Here is a 23,276-nt window from a genome sequence, read left to right as displayed (position 1 = left end):
AATTGTTAATGGTGTATTAGAATATATTAGCCAAACAATATTTGAAATTTCTTCGTTACCCACAACCCTTATTTTATTGTTTATATTGGATTTTTTTTTCATCTTTACAATCAAATCAAAATCTTTATTCCGGTCATTGACCAGCACAGCATTATACAATCAACCCAACAATTTGATTAGGACAAAATAGTCAAATTTAGAAACAGTGGGTTTGAATATGAGTTCAGTCAGATAACAGAATAAGGCAAAATGTTTATTTCCGCTAATACTATAATTCTTAAGACTAAAATAACTATTGCTGTTAGTATTGATGCTATAACTCTGCAATGCCCATTAAATCTATATTTCTGGCCATAAACTGGTGGCTAGATCTAAGATATGTAAGCTGAGAAGAAAGACTTAAATCTAAAATTTCCATATCTATAAAGCTGGAAGAACAATCACCTCTCATCTGATTTTACTAGCAGCATAAAGACATTTGGTGATACCCAAAGAGATAGTCTCTTCCTGATTCTACTCTTACTATATTTTCTATATTCTTTTAAATGTGCATTTGTATGAGCATCATTTCTTTTCCTTCTTTTTTGAAATCATCATAAGAATAGGGAAAAAATAAATATGAAACAAAGAAAGGGTAAGAGACACATACAATTGCTGCATTGATGATGCTAAATGATACGGAACTTTGATTGCGAATGATTGATACTGAATTAAAGACCACATATATTGAATGTTATTGTGATCATCTAACTATTGAGTCTCCTCCTTCAACATTTGTTGCTTCAAAACCCAACAAGGCAACAGATGGACCAACCAACCAACAAACCCTTACAAATACAAGATGCTGCATTAGCCAGTACTTACAATTATATTTTTTGTTAAGAGGCCTTTGGGAGCGAGTGAGGTATACATTTCTAACAGCTGCTTAGAATCCCGCTTGAGCCAGGCAGCATCAAAATCGAATTAAATAAATAATTAAGGAAAAAAACAGCTTGGACATTCAAAAGGTTACAGGTATCTTCTCCTTCCCCTACCTGCTGCTATATGCTGTCGAACATAAAATGCATCAGTTCTATGTATAGGACAGTGTTTCTCAACCTTGACAACTTGAAGATGTATGGACTTCAACTCCCAGGATTCCCCAGTCAGCATAGCTGGCTGGGGAATTCTGGGAGTTGAAGTCCACACATCTTCAAGTTGCCAAGGTTGAGAAACACCGGTATAGAAAGTCATTTTTGCCCACAGACAGTTCCCTAGTTCAGGATGATGGTTCGAGGGAAAAATGTTTTATCAACCATATCATGTGCACAGGGATCACAATTTACAGGAAAAGAAGACAACCTGATTTTGGGGAGGAGGGAGAGACGGGAAAGAGGAAGGGGTAAGGTTAAAATCACAACAGAGGAAAACAAATGTCTGCCTTTAATATCAATACTGTTTTTACTTATAGACAGAGTGTTGATTACAGAGAACCAGCTGGAAAATTAATATGTTGAAGTGTATATCCAAAATATTATGACAATGTCACCAGACTTAATTTTGATAGCATATGCATAAGTGCAGTAACTGCAGACAGAATTGGGCCTGCTTCAATATAACAGTTGCTATCACTGTTTCAAAATGACAAGCATAGCAATTATTTTCTTAACCGATCTATCACTTGCTGTGAAAAAAAAAAAGTGCCAAAGAATATTAGCCTGTGTGATTTCAGTTCTCCTTTATCTATGTGTGGAGTTAACATCTTTACCATGCTGCATTTCACATTTCAGCACAAAAACGGCACGAAGGTGAAGGGGTTTCAAAATTCCAACTTAAAATTCAGAAAAAGCTATTTTAGAACAGGGCAGGGGGAAAAAAGCACAAAAGACAAGCAGAAGCCAGGAAAGAAAAGAGAACTGCAAAAAATGTGATCAAAGAGCAAGGCACCATGAAGAGGCAGAGAAAATGAAGAGCAATTGTTATGGAAATCAAAAAGGGTTTTGAAAGCGGACAAAGAGGGCTAAACAAGAAGTTTCCAATAGAATGAAGTGAATTAGAAATAAAAGTGTTGAAACTAAGGGAGGGAATGATGGAAGGAGGATTTTAGAGATTTGTATGGAAAAGGCAATGATATACTAAAGAATGAAACTGAAGCAAATGCTACAGTGGTTACCATCCAAGAAAAAGCTGATGAAAAGGAAATCTAAATGATATGGAAGAATTGAAAAATGGTAAGGCTGCGGGTGTAGATGGAGTAAAACGGGAGAAATGTTAAAACAGCCTTTCTCAACCTTTTTACCACGGAGGAACTCTTGTACAGATCTCAGGGAATCCTTGTATAATAATTATATCTACAGCTAACACTGTGCAGGACACAACATTTTAAAAATGACTTTAAAAAAAAAAGATCTCTCGTGGAACCCCCAGCGAAGGGGCAAGCCAGAAGCTGTGTCGCGATCCATAAACATTCCAACACTGTAGTTGTTGTGTGTGGCTTGCAAAGTTCAAACAGTGATTTTTTTTTTTTTTTTTACACACTTGTGACTGTCAAGCAACTTCTCACAGAACCCCGGGGTTTGGGGGACCCTGCTTGAGAAAAGCTGTGTTAAAATATGGATGTGGTTTGCTTATAGAGTGGCTGTATGACATTTAACCTTTAGGATTAGTTTTTTAAGTGTGCCTGGAAAATTAGTTTGGCAGAATTCTGATCAAAAATGAGGCAACAACAAGCAAGATTTGGGGAGTGCAGTACAGCTTTATGCTGGGCAAGGAGTGTGCAGAACAGATTTTCCCACTTCAGCAGGTCACTGATTTATTTTTGACTGTAAGAAGTAAAGTTTACTGCATGTTTGTTGATTTGAAGAAAACACATGATAAAGTGAATAAAATTGCGTTATGGAATATGGCAACTTTAAGATGGGTGGACTTCAACTTCCAGAATACAGATTTGAATGTAGGTTACTGAATGCAATAAGAGGAGTATATGATGGAAATAAAATGTGTGAGATGCTTAGCAAAAGTTCAAAACTAAGCAGAGAGTAAGACCAGGATGTATGATGTCTCTTTGGTTGTTTAATATATTTATGAATAAATGTATAAGAATATTTGTGGTGGAGACACTGGTTGGAGACCATATTGGTTGGAGTCATGAATGCACATGAACTTTTTCTAGCAAGTGAGGCTGTGATGTTGGCTGAGAACCTGAATTTGCACCAAACTTTAGATAAGTCGCATGATGAAATGAGAAGAATATTTCTGAAAATTAATATATCAAGGACGAAGGACCAAGTCTGTTATGACTGGCAGTGAAAAATGGAGTGAACAATTGCCAGTTGGCTTAGGACTCTTAGATATACAACATGGCAAGATAAAAATCTTCTACTGTAGGCATACGAAGATGTCACAAGAATGATTGTCATCTGTCAAGATGAAGGTTCAGTTCCCTCTTTATTTTCATTGTAATTAAACTTCTTTCTCCTAGTCTTCTCCTTGTTGAAGGAACTTTTTGCTCTATGCTTCTTGAAGCTATTAGTTGCTGATACCTCTTCCTCAGAAACTTAGGATTCTCAACCCCAGAAGAGTGATACAGTGAATGGCATTGGTATAAACTAGATTTACCTATAGTTCCTTTCCTTATCCCATACCTTTAATGGCTATTTCTTCTTCCTTTTCTGTCTTTTTCATAACAGTGCTTTTCCTAAGTGCCAAACCATGATTCATATATATATGTACGTCCAAAATGCAAACATTTAAGCATGATGTTAATTTAAAAATCTACTGCACTGTCTTTTTTACACCATAAACTCATGGCTGTTTAGCATGCCAAAAGGTAAAATACGAAAACAATTTATACATCATACCTAGTACTTACTCCAAGTACAATTTCAAGTGACAATTTCAAGTTTCCTTTTTAACCTAGCCTTGGTAGCACTGACATCCAATTACCCACACAGTTAAATTAGCCAGGAGCAGTTCAGGTTCTTCTATATACAAATAATGCCCCTTTCTTCCTCTCTGGCCCACCATAAATCTATACCTAGGCTGTCTGAAATAATCCAAACATTGGGTTTTCCTCTCAAGATTAAGTGCAACTGGGCCATCCAACAACAAAACCAGTTTACGATTATTGGCCTTTTTGGGAAAGCAACTGTATAAAAATTAAGTGCGACACAATCCCAGCTAATGTTCAGGATTTGGCCAAAACCAATTTGGGCATGCATTTGAAAACTACTGCCATAGATCTGAACAGATGGCAGGCCCCGTAGCTGTCATTAGGGGGCTGGGCAAATACGATTAAACTGAACATACTCTCTTGCTGCTACGTTATATGAGGTCTCATAATAATCTGCAGACTCTTGAGATGCCTATGGAGACTAAAAGCTATACATAGCTTATGCCAACTCACAATTGATTTCCTCCTCCTCTTCCTCTTCTACCTCTAATTGAGATTCTTCTCCTTCCTCCTCAAACTTTTTAGGACCCTAAAGGGAGACTCCCAATTTGTCCGTCCTTCCTTCCTTCCTTCCTTCCTTCCTTCCTTCCTTCCTTCCTTCCTTCCACCAGCATACAATGCAATAACTACAATAACCTAAAACAATTAGCAGCTAACAATTAATAAGATCTTAGAGGTGGGCAACCACTCTTCAGAAACCTCTAAGGAGGTTGCAAAATTCTTATCAATAGCTATCATTGTTAGAAACCATCTTCTTCCTCCCTCATGTTATTGTTAGCTACTAGTTGTTTTAGGATTTTCTTGCAACTTTAAACATTCCTTTTTATAGTTATTGTATTGTTTGCTGGTCTTTTATTGTGTTTGGTCTTGGTTCATAATACATTTTGATTGATTTAATCACCTGGTATGCAAAGGCCAGTCCAGGCAGCATACAAGCTAAGATCAAGATAAGAGTAATAAACAATTATATCCATCAGCACTTCAGAGAAGGACGAAACAAAACCCAGGAACTGTCTGTAATGGTATGTGGAAAAGACCTTGGGAGATGGGGCAAAGAGATGCTGCTTAGAGAAAGGTCAGATAAGAGAGGGCATAGCCTGCAGTTGCATAATGGACAGAGAAAGAAACTCAGAAAGGAACCTCCCTAACTTATCAGGCTGAAAAAGAGATGGCGGGAGATCTTGTGATGGAATGGACTTATGAAGGCCATGCTCAGGGAGATAAGCGTGTTCTTAGCCCCCAACAGGAGCGTGGGAAGTTCAAGAAGATGAGGCTGGCACCTCCCTAAGGAATTCACGGTGTTGTGGCTGGCTGGCTTGGGAACTGGGGTCCAGTCTGGGGAGATTTATGTCTGGAGGTTGAAGCTAATAAACGCAACAGAACTGTATTTGCATTGTCTCTTGGAGTTCTTTGGGCTGAACCTGACAGATGTGTACTGCAAAATACTGTTAATGTAGTTTTACAATAACATAGAATTAGCTTATCTGGTCGTGTTTCCTGTCTGGTCTACCTGGTAAGGCTGACATCAATCTTGCAAATCTGAGAGTACAAATCCCCCCCCCCGTCTCTTTTACAGCCCAAGAAACTAGGGAGGATCCCTTCTGAGCCTCTTGCCCCATCCACTATCCAATTGTGGGCTATGCTGTCTCTTATCTGACCATTCCCTAGGCAGTATCTCTTGGCCCTGTCTCCCAAGGTCTTTCCCACATAAAATTACACTGTCATAAGATGAATCCAATCCCATGTCCAGGAGTGGCTGACTTCATCATGAAGTCCTGGATGACAGTGGATGAAGAAGATCCTATCACAAATTGCCTTCTTTCCTATTATAGACAATACTGTACCTTAACGTGAGATACAAAACTGCCAAACTAATATATCTTCCCAATCTTAGTCTTCCTTGTCCAACTTCAGAAAGGAATAAACATTTAAGTCTTTCTATCAGGAGTCTGGTAGCATCTTTTTCAACTAACAAATTGTTTTAAAAGGTGTAACCAGCAGCTCACAAAAGCGGAGGCCTTTTAATCAAATGTTGTTAGTTGCAAAGGTGCTACCAGACTCCTGAGTTTTGGCCACCATAGACTAACATGGTTCTTCTCCTTTCTGTAACTGTGGAAAGAGGTAGCAATAGATTACTGCATCAGACTTGAATGCATTTGGAGAAGCTGGGAATCAGCAAACCGGAAGAACTCTTGGTTCTTTAGAAACGTGCTTTTAAGGGATTTAAAACTGCAGGAGACACTAGGGGCTGTCTTTTACAGCAAACATCGCCACCCGCCCCCGTGAAAGGGGAACAATCTTGTTTCAGATCCTTCGGTAACAATTGGGATTAACCTCCTCAATGCTTCCAGCATCTGAGACAAGAATTGTTTGGAAACATGAATGGGGATGTGCTATGACACACACATCCTGCCAACAGGCCTCCTCCCGACATCTTCTTAGCCATTTTACAAACAGCCTGTGGTCTATTTCAGGATGGTCTTTTTTACCTTCTGATGGTTTCTGCTGCAGGGTCTCTGAAAGTCCTAGGCACCCTTTGGCCTTGTTCAGTTCTTGCTCCAACCTGGAAATGAGCTTTTCAATGCACTAACTTACTACCTCCTCTGGATCACTGAAGGATGGGCAGTTGGGGACACTGACCTCAAATCGTGTGTCCTGACTTAGAAAAGCTTTGCCCAATGTCATGAGCGAGACCCCTCCCCAAATTAGCCTGAACACAGCTTTTGCCTAAAGGAGGGGGGCTAAACATCTGGCCTGCTGAGCATGTAAAAGTTTGTTGGAGAGCACTAATATTTTCTTGTGGGAAGTGGGAAAAGGAAGAATAAATTCCAGTTCAAGATTTCCGAACGATAGGAACTTTCTAAGATGCATTCTGCTACTCTCTATTTACTTAGGCGATTTATATCCAAGTTTTTGACCCAAGAGAGTACTCAAAGAAGCTAACCATAAAAAAAAAAAAAAACCATCGAAAAGGTTAACAGCTTCAACTCCTAAAACTCTTAGCAATTACCAGCTTGGCAAAAGAGACGCCCCTTTGCAGATTTTCTAGAAGTAAAGGTAAAAAATGCTCTCAGATGACGCTTTGTTCCTGCTGACTACAGTGACACATCCATGCAGTTTTCCTAGCAACAATAAAAAGAGGTTTTTGCCACGGTCTTTTTTTTTTCCCCCAAGATACATTTTAGACTTCCTCGTCTAACATTAAAGGGAACAAAAACCTTACAAAAACGGATGGGCACATGAGCCATTTAGCCTATTGGCCCCCCAAAAGGAAGCCACAGCAAAACAGAGGACAAGCTGGAATTCAAGTAAAAATTGCAGTTGTCCTAAAAATGCTAAGTTTTCAAGATCACTGGAATGCTTTGAAAGTACCCCTAAACAATTGGGGTGGGGTGGGGAGGGGGTTAGAAACTTCCTTTGCCCTGCTCTTCCCAAATCCAGATTCCCAAATCCAGATTCTTTAGTAAGCAGGATGTAGATCCTGCATGTACAGAAACACTGCCTAAATTATGGATCATGGCAGGTAAAAATCCTAGCCATGTGTTGTTGTGGAAGCCAAAACATAAACAAGGGAGGGTACTGAAGCCTGTTTGCCTTACCCAAAAAGTAAGCAGTAGTTACAATCACAACATATTTATTTACTCAGCAGCCAAGAAACAAACCAGACAGACCAAACCCGTGTCTCAATCACTGCACAAGCTGTGATGGGCTCTTAAGGAGGAGGATTCGATGAATAAGCCCCCCACCCACCCACCCACCCCCAAAAGTAAAGTAGCATTGAAAGTTCAGAACATACCCATCATTCAGCCATCTCTAGATGATCTCTCTGCTTTATAAGATCTGGGTGGCACTCAGAGCACCAGCAAGGGGAAGGGAAAAAAAACAACAACCCCCCCCAACCCTGATGCACTTCCAGCATCTGTAACCACACAGACTCATGCTTGCAGTGAGATAACTTCAGATGCTAAAAATAACCAGCCGGTTGCAATTCCCACTGTATGTAGCTGGGCAGAAACACTTCATTTTCCCCCCAAGCAGGCTGCTTTCGATAAAGCAGCCTCCAAAGACAAATTTAGGGGGCAAAATGTACTGGAAAGGCCCCTGGGATGACTTATGAAATATGATTAAGGGAGAAGTGGAGGGGGGGGAGAGAGAGATCTTAATTCACAGCACAATTTGATTTGGAGAGTGGAATGATCAGAATCTGACTCATGCATAGATTTACCTAGATGCCTGCTTCGCTTTCTGACGGCCTGCCCCCTTTCTGCTAATATAGGACAGCTTCCAAAATCCACCACCGGAAGAGTGGGTAGAGCAGGGGTCCCCAAACTCTTCAGCTCATCGACCCCATCATGAAGTTTCAGATTATTCATCGACCCCCAAACATTTATTATAGGAAAATAATTGAATAAATGCTGCTTTAGCTAATAGTACTATGAATAACAATAATAGAAAATAGGGAGGGTCCCTTCTGAGACGCTTGCCACTCCCCCATTCCTTCTGCAGGCTCAGCTGACGCTTATCCAACCGTCCCCCTGGCTGTGGCTCTTCCCCCTGTCTCCCAAGGTCATTCCCACAAACCATTACAACTAGGGACTAGTGTGGAGCTCTACAGAGAGCCCAAAGGATTAACTGACCCCCACTGACATTCCATCATTTATTGACCACCTATTAACCCCCAGACATTTACTGACCCCCTTTTGACCCCCAGACATATATCAACCCCTTGGATAGTCAATATTGACCACTTTGGAGAAAACTTGGGGTGTAGGGTAAACAGTGAGGTTCGAAACATGCCTGATATGAGTTATGCGATCGCGCCATCATTGATCCAGGAACTACTGCAGGATTAATAAACTTGCTCTTTTTTTTACAGCTAAACAAAAATCATAGCACCAATTATGAAACTAGGCGGCACGTCTACACGGCAAACAGGTCCCAGCACAGAAACATTAGAGTAGGGAGCATCTGGAAGGAAAAACAGGCAACTGAGAGGCACGGTTGCCACCGCAGAATCATATCTCTGTGTCAAATTTTATTTCCGCTTTCAGAGTCAGCTGGGGGAAGTGGTTATGTTTCTTAAACTTATATTCTACCCAGGGCACTAAAGTCATGACACGGCTCTCCCATGCAATACATACATGGATGTGTAATGATTTCACTCTTGTCACAATCTGAAGAGAGAGGGATCAAGAATTGTGCCCGAGCCAAGATTTCATCTCAGAGTTTCCCATCTAAACATCAAAATGGCCTGTGGAGATCTTCGAAGAAAAGGATTACGTGAAATCAATTCAAAAGGTAAATGGTTATGGTTTTTATGTTGCTTCTTCTTTTTAAATAGAGTTTTCTTGTTGTTGTTAGCTGCCCAGTGTTGTGAATTTGAGATGGGCAACCATATAAATTGAAATAATAAATAAATAAACATCCTCAAATATGCGTTGGCTCATTGATACCTTTCCCAAAAAAGGCATACATATTTTTATCTTCTCCAGCCATTATTTTTAGGTACAACTCTTTCATATGTCCCCCCCCCCCCAGCTTTGGATTATGTCAAACTCTGTGCAACTTTGATCACTGTGCAGGACATAACAAGAACACATACACTAAATAGTGGCCAAAAAAAAAAAAAGTAATCTTAGTGCTATGAGTACATGCTCCTTTTATTTTTATCCAATTTATCGGAATCTCCGGATTGCATCCAACCATATGTTAATGAAAAGAAGCATTATTTCAGATCTGAAAGCAACAGCTGGCCCCACACTCATTCAAAGTAATTTCGAATAAAAGAGGAGACCAGTATCTCTATGGGAAGATCCAGAAAGAGCAAATACTATGGCTTTCAAGAGTCTTGTACAGAAGACGTATCTGCTTAGGAAACCACTGAGAAATGAAATGGAGATGTTTCTGAACCCTGATATACAACAGCACATATCAGTGTTAGTCCCCCATTTTTTTTCCTACTAATCTCCTCCAAAACAGGGAAAAATTAGGTCTGAGGACCAACAATCAACACGAACAAGTGATTACAACTACAGTTCATTATTTACAGCAGTGTTTCTCAACCATGGCAACTTTCAGATGGGTGGACTTCAACTTCCAGAATTCCCCAGCCAATAGGTGTGGACTTCAACTCCCAGCATTCCCAAGCCAACATGCTGGCTAGGCGATTCTGGGAGTTGAAGTCCACCCATCTTAAAGTTGCCATCGTCGAGAAACATGGATTTATCAGCCAACTAGAAAAGACAAATCCCCAATAAAACCAACAAAGTTTTATAGTAAATAGAAAGCACCAGTTTGGTGTAAAAACAGTTCAAAAGCAAAATGCAATAATGGGCTTGCATTTCTTTGGAAGCCCCGCGATGCTAGAAAGCAGATATGAACTTTGAACTGCTATATCAACACCAATCAATATTTTCCCTGTATGTTTAAAGAACCAGGGCCAGCCAGGAAAGATTTTCCAAGCTTCTAACCAGCTAGGAATTCAAGTCTGTTATGTTACCTCTCAACTTTATATAGCTGTTAAGCAGATAAATGCAGAGGGGGGAAGCAGGGTAGGAAGGATACGTAGCACAGACTTATAGGTCAGTTTAATTATCATGGATTCTCCCAAAGAATCCTGGGAATTGTAGTATGGCAAAGATTCTGAGATGTTTTTCCTCATTGCAACAGGGATTAAAAGTTGAAGTCAAAGTTCTTGGCTTACCACATCTCCCCTTATTAGAGGCAGGCTATGGCCAAATTGTCCACATCATGAAGAGGTCTAAGCAAAAAAACGCAGCAGAGCAATTAAAACAACCAGCCGGTATTAGAGGGTGAGTCTAAATTCCTCTCCTCTCCTCCTGTTTTGATGTTCAAGCAAAAATCCTGTATTTACAAGATATCCTCCATCATGTAAACCATGGCAAGTCTGTATCAGTAGTACATGCTACTAGGTTGTAATCCAGGTCCAGTTTCAAATTTTGCAACTGGATCTGCCTCGCTGATGGAGATAATCCAAACCAAATCTAGTCTTCTCCAGTCTGGATGCCTTCCAGATGTTTCAACTCCAGCATGAAGATGGTCTACCTATCTAGAGGACACCCAGGTTGGGGAAGACTGATCTAAGCTAACTTTTCAATATAGTCAAAGGCAATTGATGGTCAACATCAAGGAAGTTCTTTCTGTGCACACAATGCTCATTAACAAAGATTACAATCTTGAACTGTAAACTACTTGGCATTGTGGCAACTGGGGCAGTGCAAAGTTGCTTAAATAGATAGATTTAGTTCAAGTTGGGTGTATCACCTCTGGATTGCCAAAACTTAGATGATCACCAGACAACAGAAACAATGTAAGAGTTTTATGTATCTCTATCTCCATCTAGTGACCATCCAGAGTTTAGCAGACTCACACAAGGACCACCTTCCCTTATCTAAAATTAAATGTTCAACTGGCTTAACAGGTAAGTTCAACTGAAATGAATCAAAGCATAGCCTTAACAAGAGGAGCAGGACAAGAACTTCACATCTACCAGAATAGATTAAAGCTCCCTTGTTCTCTCTCAAATCTGATTATTTACTTGGTCAGAAAGTTGAAAGGAGATCTGTTGAAGATTTTCCTAATTCTACTGAACGGATTTAAGAGGATTGCCCTAGCTGAAGGAGAAACTATATAGGACAAGTGGTTGGATTTCATAAGACATATTCCAAAGAAACAGACTGGGCTTTATGAGTCAACACGAGAGCGAATTAGAACACAAAAATGCACAGGACACCCAAGGCTTTTCAACCCGGAGTTCTGCATTATGCAGATTATAAAGGAAAAAACTAGCATCTGATGGGTTAACACACTGAAAATGCAGGGGTTGCAATTTTTGACTTGTTTCCATCAGCCGATCTCTCTACAAAGAACGGTTGTTGGAAGAATTGGGTGTTTTTTAGCAGATGCACTTGAAAGAGGAGGGTTGGAGCCTACCCCTTGAATCGTGTCTCTTCCAAACATATGTACTACAGCTTTCTTTAGAAGCACATCTGCTAGCAGGAATGGGGTCCTTCAAAGCATTGTACTGGAGACCCAGCCAGAGGTCAACATTTCACACACATCTCAGAATCTGAACCAATAACTTATCACTATTTCCACAGACAATCAGAAAATGAAGCATTAAGATCAGCCGTTTTGCCTAAAGCAGTGTTTTTCAAGCTTGGCCAGTTTAAGACGTGTGGACTTCAACTCCCAGAATTCCCCAGCCAGCATATGCTGGCTGGGGAATCCTGGGAGTTGAAGTCCACATATCTTAAAGTGGCCAAGCTTGAAAAACACTGGTCTAAAGGTTCACTTGAAGATGCCCAGTACTAGAAGTCAATGTTTGGGGGACAAGAGGAAGAACAGAAGAGGAAGATGGAACCTAGAAAGAAAATAAGGAAACGTTCTGAAACAACGCACAGTTACCATCTCTCAAATATTTTCTGAATTCTTCAGCTAAAAAATATGGTCTTAAAACAAACAGGTTATAAAGAAGATATCATGTTCCTAGGTTGAAAGCATTCCACTAGAGCTTTGCCAAAAGGGTTTTTACATTAAATCTGACATTGTCTTACCATTACAAGCTGAGTAATGAATTCTTCATACACACAGCATGAGCTCACTCTACACTGGAGACAAGCGCATGAATGAATGCAAAGCAGGAAGAGGATCTGGTCTTAACAGTGAATAGTTCCCACCTTCTCCTACAAAGTTTTACCAGCACTAACCACCACCTTGACAAAGAATTTCTGTTTTGCTTCATCAAGGAACGTCGTGGAATCTTTTGAACAGGGAGAATCACTGTAGGATCCTACAACATGTTGTGTTCAAAGTCTGCGAGATCACTAGAAAGAGAAAAGTAGAACCAAGGAACTCACAGCACTCCCCCCCAAATCAGGAAAGTTACTCCTGGGTGGAAAATCAACACTACAGCCTTCAGGAATATTATAGTTTTAATTTAAAAGACGTTGAGTAGAAAAAGAAAAGGTTGTTTGACTTGAATAGGAGCGCCCAAGACTTTGGCACAAAGAGCCACTACAGGCTTTGAGTGACAAGCTGCTACACCCCTCAGGGTCAAGATGACAAGTGGCACTTCATTAAATACAATTCATATAATGTACCCTAACCGTTTTCTCATTCTTTCCCATTAAAAATTACAATTCGGCAGCAAGGATTAATGGGGGAGGGGGGTTTCCCGGGATTAAAGTACATGGGAGGGGCTGCCGTGCTTTGTTTTAATGGTTGTTTTAATCCAGGCTATCTGGCTTTATTGTTTATGCTCGAATTGTTTTCATCTAGGACTATAATTTGTAAGCCACCGAAGTCCACTGGAGTGGGCGGCTATATTAAATTTAATCAATCGTCAATCACTCAATCAGCCGCCCAGAGTCACTGGTTGAGATGGGCGGCTACAGAAATCAAATCAAATCAAATCAAAATCAATAAATAAAATTAGGAGGGGCTCTGAGAGTTAAACCTGTAGGGATTGTCTATGAACCATTTTCGGGTTTTTATTTTAATTGTGAGCCGCCCAGAGTCACCCTCTGGGGGAGATGGGCGGCATGCACATTTAATAGATAAAATAAATAAATAAATAAAATATTCCAGGACTGAAGGCAATTCAGTAAGAATGGTGCAGCCTGAACCCTTGTTCCTACCAAAAACCAGAGCTTTTTTTCCCAGGCCAGCACTGAAAGCCAACAGAAGCAGACGCATAGGGCTCTTTGGCTGCCAAAGAAGTTAAACCCTGCAATTAAAAAAAAAAAAATTAATGTATTAAATTACTGATACACACCACAAAGAGCATTCACAGGAGTGACTCCCCCCCACCCTGAGAACAGGTTTGGCCATGGGGTGCACCTGGCCTCTGAGCGGTTGAGAGTCGGGCGGCATACAAATTTAATAAATGATTATGATTCATCCTCCGGTTATTAGTTATTTGCCAGTCACGGGGCCGTCATGCACGCGCATGGCTCCCGCAAAGATTCGGCAGCGACTGAAGCAAGGCTGTCGTTGGCATCGGCTCACCCAGATGCTTCCTTCTTTGGGAGGAGGAAGAAACATCTGATCTTTCATGAGCTGCCCCCACCTTTTCACTGACATAGGCAAAAAAGGCATACCCCCCCCCGGTCCCGTTTTTACCATGCTCAAATGCATTTAGCACCAAGCCTCTTCGCATCAGGAAGCTGGTGTGCAGAATGAATGTCAAGGCTTGGTTCCTCATTCACGTTCAACCTTCGTGCAGCTTCCTCATTATTTTCTCCGTCCAGATGAAAAGGAAAAAGGACAGGGGAACTAGGCAGGAGGCCCGCAGAAAAAAAATATTAATTTGCTCCAGGGACCTCAGTGTCCTAAAATCTCGAGGAGTTGGCCAGTAACAGGACGGTTCAGTATGGTTTCCCATACTGAAGGAAAGGGAGCCCAGAAACACTTTTGGAAGAAAGCTTTCGGAACAGGAAAATAAATGTTTTAAAGGAAAACTAACTGAACTTCCTTTTGGAACTGGGTAAGTAGACAGAAGGTGATTTCAGGATCCTTTAAAGCCAGTGCAGAAAAATGGATTGATGATGGATTGTCGTTTCTTTTCTCCCCCCCGCCCAATATAGGAACAATTATCGATTCTATTTAGGATCAGACCGAAGGTACTTTCGCCTTGCAATGCAAGAACACTGGGTGCTCATTTTTCTTTTCTTTTTAGCAATTTCTGTAGCACATTTCAAAATGATCGATCGTTATGCAACCTTTCCAACTCAAGAGCCCCAGGCTGCCCTACTCAAGCCTACATTTTTGCAACGTTTACAGGTTCAGACATTCCCTCCAATTCTGCACGAAGCCGTCTCTTCCAAAGCAGGGCTAACGCTGCCCTTAAGGAAATCCCCGTGCATCTAAGACAGTTTCAACAGAATGCCAGAGCGCTGTGCTTCCAACGGCCATTTATAATCGCGTTGCATAATTGGAGCACTCCGTTCAGTGGAATTTATAACACAAGTCGATTAAGGCTACCATCTTATACACAATCACTTGGGAGGATCTATTAGCCAGAGGATTCTTCCATGGATAAATGGGGCTCAACGGACATGCCAGCCTTAGCAAACCAATCTGCTCCATTTTTACATTCCATTGTAGGGAAAGCATGCAGAGCGTGGAATTCTTTCCAACTCCTTTATAGGTAGTCCTTGTTTAACGTGGACTCATTTAGCGACCGTCTGCCGTTACATCGGTGATGAACGAGTAACTTTGCAACCAATCACTGCGTTTATCGCCTTTGCAGGTTTGTAAAGCACAGGACAGCTGAAGTCAGATGATAAGCACCACTGCAGTTTCACTTAGTGACCGCTTCGCTTAACGCCCAAGTTGCTGGTCCGCACTGTGGTTGCTAAACGAGGACTACCTGTACTAACGAGAGCCCTACCTGTATTTATTTCTGGAGAATGAAGTAGCATTTTGGGAGTGCATATTCCCCTCACATGTCTGTATGTATGAATATACAGCATGGGGGAGCATGGGGGACACTGCATAAGTGCCACTCTGGGTCACATGACCAGGAAGGGGAACTTAAAATGGAGCCATTGCAAACACTGTCGGCCAATTCCCCCTCCTGTAGAGATGCCTTCAATCAATCCAAATTTATTTACAGTCCAAGACCAAACACCAAAATTCACTTGAGTGAATTTTTCAGGAATTTATTTTCTTTAGCCCCTGGCCTGATCTGGCCCCTTTTTGAACTCCATCCTTTTTTTGCCAGTTCTGTACCACCAGCACCGCCAGTCTGATTCTGTTCACTTTTTGAAGATCTGTTGTGCCGACAGACAGAAGTCCCTTCCAACCTCCCTATTCAGTGGCAAAGATTAAAAATTCTCCAACAACCCTTTCTCTGCGACATCATTTCGCTTCTCTCATTAGTGGTTTTTGGTTTTGTAGAAAGACTAACAATGCTATAAATATTCACTCCCTTTTTCATATCCTCTTCCATCAAGCCTCTTAATTAGTATCAAACAGAATGATCTAGAGGGACTCGATGCAGTTAAAGGTTATATTTAAGTTTTTATTGCAAGTGTCCCTGATGGCAGGATTAGAAAGGCCATATATAAGCTTGGGGGGAAAACCTCTTGAAGATCGGTGTGTGTTTTGGTATGCTCTTACGCAACTCTGAAAAATAATGATTCAAGACTTGTGTTTTGTTTCCTGTTATATAACTTAGCAATTTTGCACTATTAGTAGAAGGCCTATTTAAAGATCTCAAAGCATTTAAGTAATCCGGTAACACGGGCAGGAACTTCTAAGCAACAGCCTTGACTTCGTCCAGTATTACAAAAGTTCTCAATCCTATCCCGTTCTATTAATTCCACCTACTCGTTCAGATGCTGGGCTGATTTTTTTTTTTCCAAAACGATGCTAAATTCAGCCCCTTCGCAATTCCAGCTCAAGATTTCCTCTGCCACCCTATTTTAGTGCATTTTGCCTAGCATCAACGGAAGCCTTCGCTTACTATAGGCCTACAAGCAGATTTAAGAGGAAAAAAATAATACAAACGATGATTATCTGAAAAGATTAGGGGGGTTCCCCCCTCTCCCCCCAAATTTAAAACGGGAGGATACGCTTGGTTGCACTGAGAGCACGGTCGGTAAATTGGGTGTGTGTGTGTCATTTTAATCACTCTTTTAAGACGAGTCCCTGCCAAAATATCTTCCCATACACCCACCCAATGTTTAGGCAGTATGGCCTTTCACAAAATCTTCTACTTCTCTGGCAACCAATCGACGGTTTAAAAAATCTGGAAACTATGGCACCCACTGACTTACATCCTCTTGTGCCAAAAAATTAAGAGTTTGGTCGCACTTTTTCCAACTAACCGTTTTTCTTAAAAGCGATCAGCTGTGATAAGCTGCAGCTCCCTTCATCAGATGCCTGGAGTGGCTAGACAGATGTAGGATTTAAATTGGGGTGAGATGGAGGGAAAAGGGAGGGGAAGATGGGTTGGTTATGCAGAGGTAGATAACCTTTAGTAAAACTTCTTAGACAGGCAACGCGCTACCAGACTCCTGATTTTCGGCAACTGCACTGCTAACATCGCTCTCTTCTTACAAATTCCTCCTGGGCTAGATCACCAGGGAAGGACAAGTGAAGGAAAGTGCAAATGACTCTGATAAAGTTGCTGCTATCGGTAGCCACCTGGAGGATCATCAATGCTGATCTAGTTCTGGCACCCTGGATCTATTTCTTCAGCTGTCAAGAATACTTTCAGTGGCCCTAAAGGCGAAGGATGTAGACCCACTTCTTGAAGAAATGAAACCGATCGTATTTGCTCTGACCTGTTCCTTCCTCAACTTTTCAGAAGGAGGTGGCTAATAAGAGAACACAGTTCATGCTTCTCTAGGAGAAGCAATAGCCGCATCGTGCTCAAGAAACATCCGTGTTCCAAAAACGATCATCCTAGATAATGTCTCGTCCATTTCCAATATTGCATTCTTGGGCCAAGCCCGTAAGCGGGCAATGACGTTCCATTTCTAGGTCTGTATTAATCCATATTTTTCACATTGCTGAGGTCCATTTTAATTCATTTTCAGAGCCAGTTATATCATGGAGATTCATGTGGACAAGCCTCTTCCAGAGACAAGACAGGATGAGTCCCTGTTGATACTGTTGGGGCTCAGCAACTTGGAATACCACTGACGATAATATCCATCTGGACCAGTGTTTCTCAACCTTGGCAACTTTAAGATGGGTGGACTTCAACTCCCAGAATTCCCCAGCCAGCATGGCTGGCTGGGGAATTCTGGGAGTTGAAGTCCACCCATCTTAAAGTTGCCAAGGTTGAGAAACACTGATCTGAACCATCTGGATGGGATGAGGCTGTTTGCAATCCTTCAAAAGGCAGTTCTGAAGACCCCTCATCCTATAAACTTCAGATGTTCCCCAAGATTATATTTTGCACCTTGGTACATAAACCTCTTTGGAAAACTCAAGGACATTTTGTGACTTACTAGCCATAGTATATCTTGCTAACCAATATATTCTACTGCAACGCACTGGGACTCGGTTCACACATGACATAATGTGGTGTGCCTGATTTTGGCTTAGCGTAATCGGTGCCCTCCGCTTTGCTCAACATATCATGGAGACAGGGCGATGAGTCCCATCTATACGGAGTTAGAATCAAAAAGTTTATAAACTCCATATAGAATGTCACCGGCGGGACACTGGCCTAGTTATAACAAATACGTGACTTACCAAAGTTTGGGATTTTCCTAAAATAAAGGAAAAAGAAAGTTGTGCCTTCCAATTGTTCTTGACTCCTGGCAACTGCCTGAACAAGTCCCTGCAGTTTTCTTGGCAAGGTTTTTCAGAAGTGGTTTACCCTGGGCTCCTTCCTAGGGCTGAGAGAAAGGGACTGGTTCAAAGTCACCCAGCTGGCTTTGTGCCTAAGGCAGGATTAGAACTCCCAACCTCCTGGCTTCTAACCCAGCACTTATAATAATCAACCTTTCTCTCCTAAATCTGCCAAATATTCCAGAGAAGGAAGAAATTATTGCAATTTTTAAAATCTTAGTCCATAACATACAATTTGAGCCACACTAGTTATTTTTAATTGCTACATACTAAACCGATGTTAATACTGACAAGCCTCCAAATGGATAGAAGACATTTAAATATGCAGATTTACCTCTTGGTTATTTTGAAAAGTTGTAGCTAATGTTACGATGCTTGCAAAACTCCTTTTTATCTTTCGCCTTTTTCTTCCTCCCCTTTTCCTTTGACTGTACTTGCAAAGTTAATTAATAGTAATGATAAAGAAAACTGTCTTTGAATAGATACCTTATAATTAAATCGGTATGATGCAATGGAAGAAAGGAAAATTCCTCCTTCCAGAAGCGTTTATACTCCAGATTTGAGAAGCAAGCGTGCTGCGTAGATTGATTTTAATTTAAGTGGATTTGCTTTCAACTCACGGCACCATGATTCCCAGCCTCTAGCCTAAAGTTAATCTCTAGTTCAAGGTGGATTCCCACCGCTCTAGGAGAGCGGATGGCGCCAGAGAGTACCGCGTCCCTTATCTCCAGCTCTCAAGACCGATGCTGGCTAACTCCCTCTTTGCTCCCCTATCACAGGACAGTCCTTCAACTACTCCCTAATCTCTTTCTCTGCACACACTGTATCTTTGCTCCGACTCTGCTCTCGTGGTCACCAAAGTTCATTATCTCAGGAGCGGATTGCATTTTTATTTTATTTTTTGGCTTCAGGTGATTCTTCATAGAATGGAGGATGGACGCAAATGCAAGCGGATGCACAAGACCTCGAACTCCAGCTATTCACGTGCAATCTTTGCATCTTAGTCTCCTTACCAAAAGGGGGGGGGAGAGGGGGGCATCACAGGAAAGCTTAAAATCTGGCTCTCGTTCCCCATTTTCTCTTCGAACCTTTTCCTGTTTTTTCTCAAAACAGCCTCCTTCCTGCTTCTCCTTGCATCCAACAACTCTCTCCTTCCCATTCTCATCCCAGAGACCCCTCTAGCGCCCCAGGCCAGCCTTCCCCAACTAGGTGCCCCCCAGCTGCATGGGGGCCACCACACCCCGAAATCCCAGCCACAGCCAGACCGGCTGGGAGTTGTCATCTCAGAAGACTTGGAGGGTGAGGCAGGCTGCTGCAAAGTTGCCTTCCCCAGGCCCCCCTTCTCTGCCCCACAAAATACTCCCCCCTACAGCCCCCCAGCACCCTCTCCCAGCATTTCAGTGGTTAAGGTCTGCCAGTCTCTGCGCTGTTTTCCCTAATGCTGCCCCCACCCCAGCCATCAACTCCATCTCCATCTCCTCCATCACCCCCTTCCAAACCATGGAAGCTCTCTTCACATCCGGTTCCTTCTTTCCCCCACCTCAATATAGCCCCCCCACCCTTCAACCTCTCACCCTCCCCAGACCTCCCTGGGGGCAATCTCCCCTCTCCCCCCAAGCTGCCCCCTCCCCCCAGAGGTCTTTAAACAGCCAGACCTGGTCTACAGAGCCCACCCCTAAGCAGAGAGACAGACTAGATGGCCTCTGAGGCACCCTCCTTCTCTCCCTTCCCTCCCCCCCCCCGCGCCCCACGCAGTCCTCCTCTCCTTCCCTCCAACTTCCTTCCAGAGCCAAGAGGGTGGCAGGAAAACCTGCCCCGCAGACGTCCTCCCCCCTCGCTGCCTTTCCTCGGCGGCTACTTTTTTCCTCCTCCAGCCGCGGCACTGCTCCTTGTGACGCGACCCCCTCCCTCCCCTCCTTCGGCTGTCGCTCCCCCGCACCACCCGGGCGTTCCCCCAAAGTGCCTCCTTACCCGCCTCCGGCTGGGAAAAGTTCTTCGCCGGTCTCCGGCCAGCTCCTGGAAGGAAGGCTGGCGGCCAGCGCACTCCAGCCGAGCCCCCCGCCGCCGTGCCCGCCTGAGGTGCAGCGCCTCGCTCGTCAGGCGCGGCCAATGGCGTTCGACCGCGCGGCGCTCGCCTCCCCGGCCTGGTGAACCTCGGAGGGAGCCTCGTTGGCGGCCTGTGGGCCGGGAAGCGAGGGATCGGCGCTCGACTCCCCCGCCTTGCTCGGCTGGGCAGCCCTCCGCTCCCCCTCCAGGCCTTTTAAAAAAAAAAAGGGAAGAGGGCTCTAAAGCGGACCAATCAGGTTGCCGCTGCCGCGCTTCCGCGTTCCGAGGCAGCCCGGAGCCGGCCCCGCCTTCGCGTGGGGCGGGGCCTGGGAGGTCGAGTCTGGCTGCGTGATTCACGCCTCGGGAAAGGCTGCGCGCAACTCCCGGGAGGAGACCTTGCACCGGCGGGGAAAACCGGCCAGGAAGCCTCGCCTGGTGCAAAGCCTGAGTCCATCTACTGGCCGGAGTTAGAAAACGCCGCCTGGGCTGATCCCTAAAGCTGGGTTTCTCCAGCTGGGCGACTTTAAGACGGGTGGACTCCAACTCCCAGCTGGCTGGGGAATTCTGGGAGTTGGAGTCCACCCGTCTTAAAGTCGCCCAGCTGGAGAAACCCTGCCCTAAAGGGCGCAACTGCCCCTAAAACAAAGCTTGGATGGCTTGGGCTTGTCTTTCCCCAACCCTGCGCCCTCCGGGTGGGCGGGTGCAACAGCGCCCATCATTCCCATCCGGGGGGTCGAAAGGATGAGCCTTATAATACGACCTGTCCGGAGGACCCCGGATTGAACATTCCAGCCCCTATACACGGATTTCATTCCTGCCCGGCACTCTTACCGACTTCGCTTCTCCGTCTCCCTCCTTTTCCCCTTAACCTTTCTCTGCTCTTTTTTAATTTCCCCCGCTTGCACGAACTCCTTTTCTCTACGAGCGGGGGCTCCTGCACGGGGTCCCGCGGTCAGGGCTTGCTGGGGAATATTTCCCCCCGATCCCCCGAAGGGCAAAGGGCATGGCAAGGATCCGAGCTCGTGGGCAGGGAATCGAGGCCGTGACGCGCGTCTCCGCAAGTCCTTTCGGGGTGGGTGAAGGCGAACTCCGGGGAGGAGCAAGAGAGACGTTTTCTCTTTCTTTTTTCAAGGGTTTTTGCTTCCTACTGTGCAAGCGCGTGTGACGCCACGCACACGCGTGACTTTCTCTCTATTCCGGGGCTCATTCCGGGGGCTGCATATCGGGCGCCGCTGTATTTGCTCCACGAACAACATCGCGGCTCTCTTTATTTGCAATCCCCACCAAATCGGTTAAAAAAGGGGGGAAAATCGGAATTTCAGCCATGCATAACCCCGCGGAAAGGAGCGCGCAAGGGCCGCACCGGCGATCGCTGCTCTTCCGGGTTCTGCAAGCCCCGCTTTGCCTTCCCGGTCCTGCCTCGCGCGGGGTCTCCCCCCGTTCTCTTCGGGGATTGGCGCAAAGGCCCGTGACGTCAGGAGATGCAAATGAAGGAGGCGGGGGAAAGGGTAGGCGGGGGAGCGGAATAGCCCAGTCCAGCCTCCGCTTGGGCAGCGCCGGCCAGAGCCTGCAATCGCGGGGAAGAAATTCCTGGGAATTTCCACTGGGAAAGTTGGGCCAGAAACGTTCCCAGGATCCTCCTGGCTGGGGAATTCTGGGGGTTGAAGCCCCCCTGATTTTGGAATGAAGACATATTGTGTATGTCCAGAATTGACCATAAGTAGTTGCTAAGAGGAACGAGGGGCTGAACTTAGTAACTAGTTAAGGTCAATTCTGGGGCATAATAATGTTTCTTTGTTCCAAAATCCCCCATTCCATCCCACCCATGCTGGCTGGGGAGTTCTGGGAGTTGAAGACCTCCCATCCTAAAGCTTGCTCACTGGAGAATTCTGGGAGTTGAAGTCCACCTATGGCAGTGTTGTCCAAACTTGGCCACTTTAAGATGAGTGGACTTATGCTGGCTGGGGAATTCTGGGAGTTGAAGTCCACTCATCTTAAAGTGGCCAAGGTTGGACAACACTGCCCTATGGAATGGGAGATTTTGGAACAAAGAAGCATGTATGCCTCAGAATTGACCCTAACTAGTTGTTAAGATCCAAGTGGAAAACTACGCTACAGCCTTTCTTTCCACTTTGATCTTAGTAACTAGTTAAGGTCAGTTCTGGAGCATATATATTGTTACTTTGTTCCAAAATCCCCCATTCCATCCCACCCGTGCTGGCTGGGGAATTCTGGGAGTTGAAGCCCACCCATCTTAAAGTTGCCATGGTTGAGGAACGCTGCTTTGGAGGCATGAATTGCGGCCAGCGGTATTGGGGTGTAAATGGAGATATGTAAATCGTGAAATGAGGGAACCCTAAAATTTGTGGCAAGTTAATTAATGTTTTACACACACGCTCCCCCCAACGTCAGTAGCTTCCCACAGCCTGGAGCTTTCTGTTTGGGCAGGACTACATCTCCCAACATCCCCAGCCAGCGTGTTTGGGGTGGGGGGGTGCTATGTTGTAATGCAACAATAGGAAGGGGAGGAGGTTGAAACCTGGCCCTGCAGATTTCAAATTTGCAACCTTTCACAGCAATCCACGTTTACTTCCTGCTTAAGGAGTCCCACTGAAAACTGCGGGCTTGTCTTCACAACCAGCTAAGCGGCAGCTTTAGCTGCTGGGTTCCCACGACACGCTTAACCCAGCCAGTTAGGGACTGGGGGCTGCATTTGAAGAGGTCCTAAGCTGAGTTCCTTTTAAATGAGGTTCTCCTTTTGGTGAAGGGGGCTTAACTTTGAGGCAAACAACTCAAACAGGAATGGCGTTCATGCAGAAACGAGGAGGCAATCAGCAGGACCTGTGAATACAGCCGATCGTGGTTTGCTGAATCAATCATGGTTGCAAAGCGCGCACCCGCGGAAGAAGGGCAAGACTATGTAGAGCGGGAGGGACAACACGGAGCCCGGAAAGACTGGGTTCGCGTA

General features: G+C 44.0%; 1 protein-coding gene across 4 annotated transcripts in view; it reads right to left on the bottom strand.

Annotated features, from left to right (window-relative positions):
- Positions 1-20,491, bottom strand: part of TAOK3 (TAO kinase 3) — a 115,797-nt gene extending 95,306 nt beyond the window's left edge. For 2 of the 4 annotated variants that reach the window (XM_088143227.1, XM_088143228.1), the window contains exon 1: positions 20,234-20,491. The gene's annotated coding sequence lies outside the window, so the exon portion shown is untranslated. Of the gene's footprint in view, positions 1-7,727; positions 7,858-20,233 lie in introns of those variants that run through there. The other 2 variants (XM_088143229.1, XM_025165776.2) reach the window with 2 other exon arrangements.
- Between the last annotated feature and the right edge of the window lie 2,785 nt (positions 20,492-23,276).

This window comes from Python bivittatus, unplaced genomic scaffold (assembly GCF_059951505.1).
Source record: "Python bivittatus isolate LINGU-HERP-01145 unplaced genomic scaffold, Pbiv_v1 ctg000280_np1212, whole genome shotgun sequence".
NCBI classification, from domain to species: domain Eukaryota; kingdom Metazoa; phylum Chordata; class Lepidosauria; order Squamata; family Pythonidae; genus Python; species Python bivittatus.
Note: the sequence above shows the minus strand (reverse complement) of the source record. Positions and strands in the feature narration are given on the sequence as shown.